This window comes from Papaver somniferum, chromosome 2, assembly GCF_003573695.1.
Source record: "Papaver somniferum cultivar HN1 chromosome 2, ASM357369v1, whole genome shotgun sequence".
NCBI lineage: Eukaryota > Viridiplantae > Streptophyta > Magnoliopsida > Ranunculales > Papaveraceae > Papaver > Papaver somniferum.
The window spans coordinates 165094953-165101545 of record NC_039359.1 but is presented as its reverse complement, the minus strand read 5'-3'; the positions used below and the strand labels follow the sequence as shown (position 1 = coordinate 165101545).

The 6593-nt window shown below is 38.7% G+C and overlaps 1 pseudogene; it reads left to right on the top strand.

Moving 5' to 3' along the window:
• The first annotated feature begins 1420 nt into the window (after nucleotides 1-1420).
• Nucleotides 1421-1520, top strand: LOC113354636 (annotated as a pseudogene).
• Nucleotides 1521-6593: the final 5073 nt, after the last annotated feature.

Below are 6593 nucleotides of genomic sequence, written 5' to 3'. Positions count from 1 at the left end.
ATAAGAACATCCTCGATAACTCCTCGAGGAATTTTGACAGACCTATCAGCTAACTGCAGTGTTATCTGAGTAGGTTTCATTTCACCAAGACCTAGCTGTAAGTACACATGGTACGGCAGTAAGTTCACACTGGCTCCTAAGTCAAGTAAAGCTCTTCTACCCGGTGTTTACCTATTGTGCAAGCAATGGTTGGGGAACCTGGGTCTTTGTACTTTGGAGTGGTAGTGTTCTGAATGATTGAACTTACATGACTAGCTAAAAAGGCTTTCTTATGGACGCTAAGTTTTCGCTTTCGCGTACACATATCCTTAAGGAACTTGGCATAAGCAGGAATTTGCCTAATTGCATCTAATAAAGGAAGGTTTATGGTAACTTGCTTAAAAACCTCCAATATGTCATTAAAGTTCGATTCCTTCTTTGTTGGTGCTAAAGCTGGGGAAATGGGGCTCTAGGCACAGGATCAGACCTCTCAGGAACCGAGTCAGCATCATTGGAAATTTTATCAGTCCCCTCAGTTAGCGGTCCTGAGGGATGAATCCTGAGGGGTGAACTACAGTATGTTCACTATCGGGCATGTTTACCTGATTGTCTACTACTCTACCACTCCTGAGGGTTCTAATAGCATTCAACTGATTCGATGGTTGTGCACCTACTTCATGAGATCCTCTAGGGTTGGGTTGAGTTTGACTAGGAAACTTACCTCTTTCTCTTAAAGACTCATTTATATGACTAACCTGGGTTTTCAACTCGGAAATAGCCTGAGAGTTAGCCTGACCTATTCTCTTATTTTCTTCTATACCTTGAGCAACAGATTGCTGAAACTGCATAGTGTTACGAGTTAACAAAGCAAGAGACTCTTCTAAACTCATAATCTTCTTATCCGGAGGGTTCTGAAACTGTGCCGGGGCTGAAGGATTCTTAGTATAGCCAAAACCTGGGGGAGCTTGAGAGTTACTAGACTGACCTTGATTCTGGCCCTTAGACCACGAAAGGTTGGGATGGTTTCTCCAGCCAGGATTATAGGTTTCTGAATATGGGTCAAACTTCTGACGGTTATCAAACCTAGTGTTATTATAGAGAGCATTGGCTTGTTCAACAGTATTGCCTTCCAAAAAGGCTCTATTCTACCACTAGTATGACCCACTTCTAAAGCTTCTAACCTTTTTGCTATAGCAGAATTTTGGCATCTGATTCGTAGCTTTCTTCTACCCTATTAACGTTTCCTCTGCCTAGAAGAATTGTTTTCTGGGGTACCCTATTACTTTCCCATTGTTGGGTCTTTTCGGCGATTTCATGCAAGTATGTCATCGCATTATCAACTGTTTGGTTTTCAAACCCACCTGTACACATGGACTCTACTGTAGTTGTGGTGGGATAATCTAAACCCTCATAAAGGATCTGAACTAACCTAACCTTTTCTAAACCATGATGAGGACATTGGGCTAATAAATCATTGAACCTTTCCAAATACCTATACAAAGATTCTCCCTCCTGTTGTGTAAACGTGCAGATTTGCGTCCTAATAGACGAGGTTTTGTGCCTAGGGAAAAACTTGTTCAAAAAGGCGGATGTAAGTTGTTCATAGGTTTCAATTGATTCGGAAGCCAAACTATACAGCCACGACTTGGCTTTATCTTTTAAGGAAAAGGGGAATAACCTGAGTTTTAAAGCATCATCATCAAGGTTTCTAATTTTCAGGGTACTACAAATTTCCTCAAAGTCCCTAACATGGAAATAGGGGTTTTCATTTTCTTTTCCTAAAAAGATTGGGAGCAACTGTAAGGTTCCAGGCTTAAGTTCATAATTTGCTTCAGTTTCAGGTAACTTGATACACGAGGGACGAGTAGTCCTAGTAGGATTCAACAAGGCTTTCAAAGTTGCCATTTCTGGCGCTATTGGACTATCAGGGATTTTCTCTTCAAACGGACGTTCAAAAACGGAATCTTCACGAATCGGACTCTCTAAATTGAGGTAATCAAGACGCTTAGAACTACTAGGTTTCTCTTTAACAATACCTAAGGCTACTAGGGCGTCTCTTTTCAGGCATGCAACAGAATAAGGAAGGGAATTCTATGCAAACACAAAACAAGGCTGACTCACCAAATCAAACCTAAATTTCTAGCAAACAAAAAGCATGATGGCTCCACTTAGATTGTCACTAGACCAGCTTCTATTCTTTCGAAAAGGAACTCGTTACAATCTGAGCAAACCCCTCTGGAATCAATCCGAGTCAAAGTAAGTTGAATCAAGGCGAGGGAAGCTCAGTGGAGCTTTGATACCCAAGGCCTCACCGGTTACAAGGCGGCGCAGTCACGCATTCAACTCACAGAAACCGTCAAGAACTTCGAAGTATGCTCAAAAGAGTAACCAATATTCTTCGAACGACTTTCCTATTAAGCTCGTTACCCTATAGGTCTCGTTCTAGTCAAAATTTTAGGCTTAGGTTCGCGTTTGGTTTCGTGTTCCTAAGGCGGGCAAGAAGAGAACGGTGATGAAATCCGAACCCTTATCTTGTATGGCCAGTCCTTGCCCTTTACTAGGAATTAAAAGCAACCGTATTCAAGTCCTCAGCATATATTCACCTTAAGGAATACAGTAAACCCGCTGACAGGGGATTCGGGTGTTTCGAAAAACTTACCTCCCGTACCAGACGGGCGAAGAACCGCTGAAGTCGACTCGGGCCACAACTCCTATGTTATGTACGAACCCGAGGGGCCGAGGTGATATCGTAATCACCGTCCTTCCCTGCACACAGTTGTATTTAAACCAACCCTTCCTTAGGGTTTAAAAATAATAATGTCCAATGTCCAAGTGTCCAAAAAAAAAAAAAAATTACAAAAATAGCAAACCCTAATACAGTCTCTCTCTTTTTTTTTAATAAAGAAAAATAAACAAACCCTAAAAAAAATATATCTAAAAAGAAATTGTCTTCTTTTCCGTTCTTTTCGCTTTAATCTTTTGCTCCAAGTTTATGCTTTAAGTTCCAGTCTTTACGAAATCACCAAACTCCTTGGCTCAATTCGCTTTATGATCCAAAACCTGTAGACAAAAGACAAATACCCAAAAACAAAAACATAAAAAAGAAACAAAAATATAAAAAAAAAATAAAAAAATAAAAAGAAAACTAAGTCTAAAAACCCTAAAAGCAAATCCGCGTCGGCGGCGCCAAAAATTGATGTGATTGTAGATTGTGGTAAATAGAGTATCGTTCAAACTCGAACTTGTGAAGGATGTTTTTAGATTTAAATTCAAAACTAAATAGAAAACTCAAAAGAATACGATAACAATAATAAAAGAACACTGAGGCTAAGATTCCACTATTTTCCAAGTTCAAAGCGATTAAATCCAAAACTTATATTATGCAATTTTTCCGTTTAATTCGATTCTCAACTATTGCAACAAGTAGATTTCCAAAATAACAACTGTAAATCCAGAGCATAAAGCATCAAAACCTAAGCTAAGCATGCTATATCAAAAGAAATCACAATCGCTTAACGAAAATCATTCAAACAATTATCATTCAAGGCAAAATAATCATATCAATATTTGCAATAAATAAGATAAATAGAATATACCACTCTTTATTGGAAAAATAGCTTCCTCTATCGCCTCAGCAATGGGGTTTATCTCCTCATATTAATAACTTGCTCAAGATACATGATTATAGCCAAAAAGTTGATTAAAAGATGAAGAAGTACTAAAACAGGAAGTTTAAGACTCACAGAAAGCGTCACAGATAAACGATACAAAGAAACTGCTTCTGTCTCCGTTTTCTAAGACCGTTCTTCCACTGTCGTTGATACTGTTGAGGAACGACTGCCTTTAGGTGTCTGTTCTTCGTGTTCTTCAAGCTTCTTCAATGGCGGCAGCAGCAGCAGAAGAGGTTTCTGGATGTTGATTATTTACACTTTTCTGAGGCTCTAAACTTCTCCCTAGGGTTTTTTTTTCTATGACTTGCGGCAACCTCTTTTATACACAACAAGACCACGAAATCTTTTGGTTTATCTCTTTTTTTTCTTTGGCAGCAGGTTACGATAATTTCTTCCCAAGTCTGCTTACGCAGCTTCTGTGAGTTCCCAACTTATCCCAAACTCTTAGTTAGATATAGTAGAATCTATATGAATGTATATCTGCACTCTAGTCACGCTGGGACTCCAAATTCGACTCAAACAGGACCCAATATCCGACTTCTTCCCTGTTTAGCTCTCTTCCCCTTTCACGGCTTATCCAGCCAATTCTGGCCCTTCAAATCACCTCTACCAGCCCTGTTATGAAGTAACAAGTCCAGCCCAACGAAAAACAGAGGTTGAATCTCCATAAAACTCGTCCAAAAATCGAGTTGAAAATCTGCCAATGATAGCATGCATGAAACCAGTTTCCCGCCAAAATTCTGTTTTGAATTTGGGAAGGAAACTGACCTCCCCCTATCCAGTCTCGGTGTCCCTTTAGAACATGCCTAGAAATAGGTTTCCCCTTATCCAAAGCGAGAGGCCTAATAGCAAATGTCCTCCCAGGTGCGTTTAACAACTTTTCGAGCCAATTTCGTCGCAAAAGCTTATTTCTCCAAAATACCTATAAAGACATAAAATAACCAAAATAAGTACAAAATCGAGCACTAAAAATATATACAATTGAGATATATTAGACACATAAATGCGTCTATCATTAAGCCGCTACAGACACTAGCCTACTCCAAGCTAACTTTGGACTGGACTGTAGTTGAACCCCATTCAGTCTCCCCCTGATCCAAGGTACAGTTGTACTCCCTACGCCTCTGATCCCAGCAGGATATTGGGCACTTGATTCCCTTAGCTGATCTCACCCACATCTAAGAGTTGCTACGAACCAAAATCGCAGGCTTTGAAAATAAACAAATCTGTCTCACACATACAAGTCTATCAAAGGATCAATCTGTCTCCAACAGATAAACCCTAAAAGGTTTTGTTCCGTCTTTTGATAATAATCGATGTGAACAGGAACCAATTGATAATCCGGTCTTATATTCTCGAAGAACATCCTAGAGTTATCAATCACCTCACAACAATCTTAATCGTATGGTAGCGAAACAAGATGTTGCGGAATCACAAACAATGAGACAAAGATGTTTGTGATTACTTTTTATATCTTGCCTATCGGAAATATTAATCTCAAGCCAATCAATCTGATTGTACTAGTACGATAGAATATGCAAGATCATATCACACAACTACGATAAAAGTAGTACCGGTCTGCCTTCACAATCCCAATGAAGTATTTAAGTCGTTAAACTGGTTTTAGAAGAAGAAAACCAAAGGTTAAAGGAGAATCGATTCTAGCACGCAAACTAGTATCACACGTAAGGTGTGGGGATTAGTTTTGCACAATACTAGATGTCTCCTTTATATAGTCTTTCAAATCAAGTTTTGTAATTAAGTTACATTGGTAACAAAGCAATCAGTATCCACCGTTAGATGAAAACCTGATTTAAATTCAAGCTAATATTTCTCAACCGTTAGATCGAAAACCCAGCTTGTTACATACACTTGACAATGCACGCTTATAGGTTTGTTAACCGTACCCAAACATATGCACTTGTTGGTTCAACAATAGTTAACCAAATGGTTATCCATATGAGCATTCCATATCAACCACGTTCTTCTTCACCATAACTAGTTCAAATGACTTCAAATGAACTAGTTAGAGAGTTTTTCAATTGCAATGAAATCTCACGTACTACACAAGACATAATTGAATCAAAGATGATTTGATTCACTTGAATCGGTTCATGAACTTTTATAGCCACGGTTTGCAAACTGCATTCCTTAGTATTTTTAAGTTTAAGTTTAGAAATCATCTTCAGATATATAACCTTCTCAAGTTCGTAGAATAGGTTCGCGGACTTAAGTTACCGGGCAGAGTTTACAAACTCCAGCAGAAATTATCGGGTATGAGAACTTCACCGGTTCGCGGACTGGGTTCACGGACTAAGTTTCACGCAAGTAGTTTGTAAACTCCAGCAGAAATTATCGGGTTTGAGAACTTCGGCAGTTTGCGGACTGAGTTCGCATACTTGTCTCACGTCATTCTCCCGGTTATCTTGATCAACAAAGTTCGCAAACTTTGGTTCAAGGAATAGGACTTATACATAAATGTGTTTCAACAACAATGCTTATGTCCACCATTGGTTATGTAATCTAAACTCTCATTTCAATCATTGAAACATTCTTAGAGGACGTTATATAGTTGTTACACCATTTCTCGTCAAAGCAATTTTCAAGATGATTGAAACATATCATGACTTTCGTCACATGGTAAAAATAAACTTGGTTAAAGCGAAAATCTTACCAACTCATATTTCGAGATATAGATAGACGGGGTATACTCGGCTCCAAATACCAAATGTGTATAATCAAAATCTATATATATAGCATACGACTTCTTGTCTCAAAGAGTAGTAGATAGAGTATATAGACTTTTGAGTGATAGATAAGTTCAAGTCTTCACATACCTTTTTGTCGAGAAGTTCTACCGGTTCCTTGAGTAGTTCTTCTACTTGTATAATGAATATCCACTAAGTCCTTGAGCTCAACTACACTTTCTATCCTAGTCCGAGA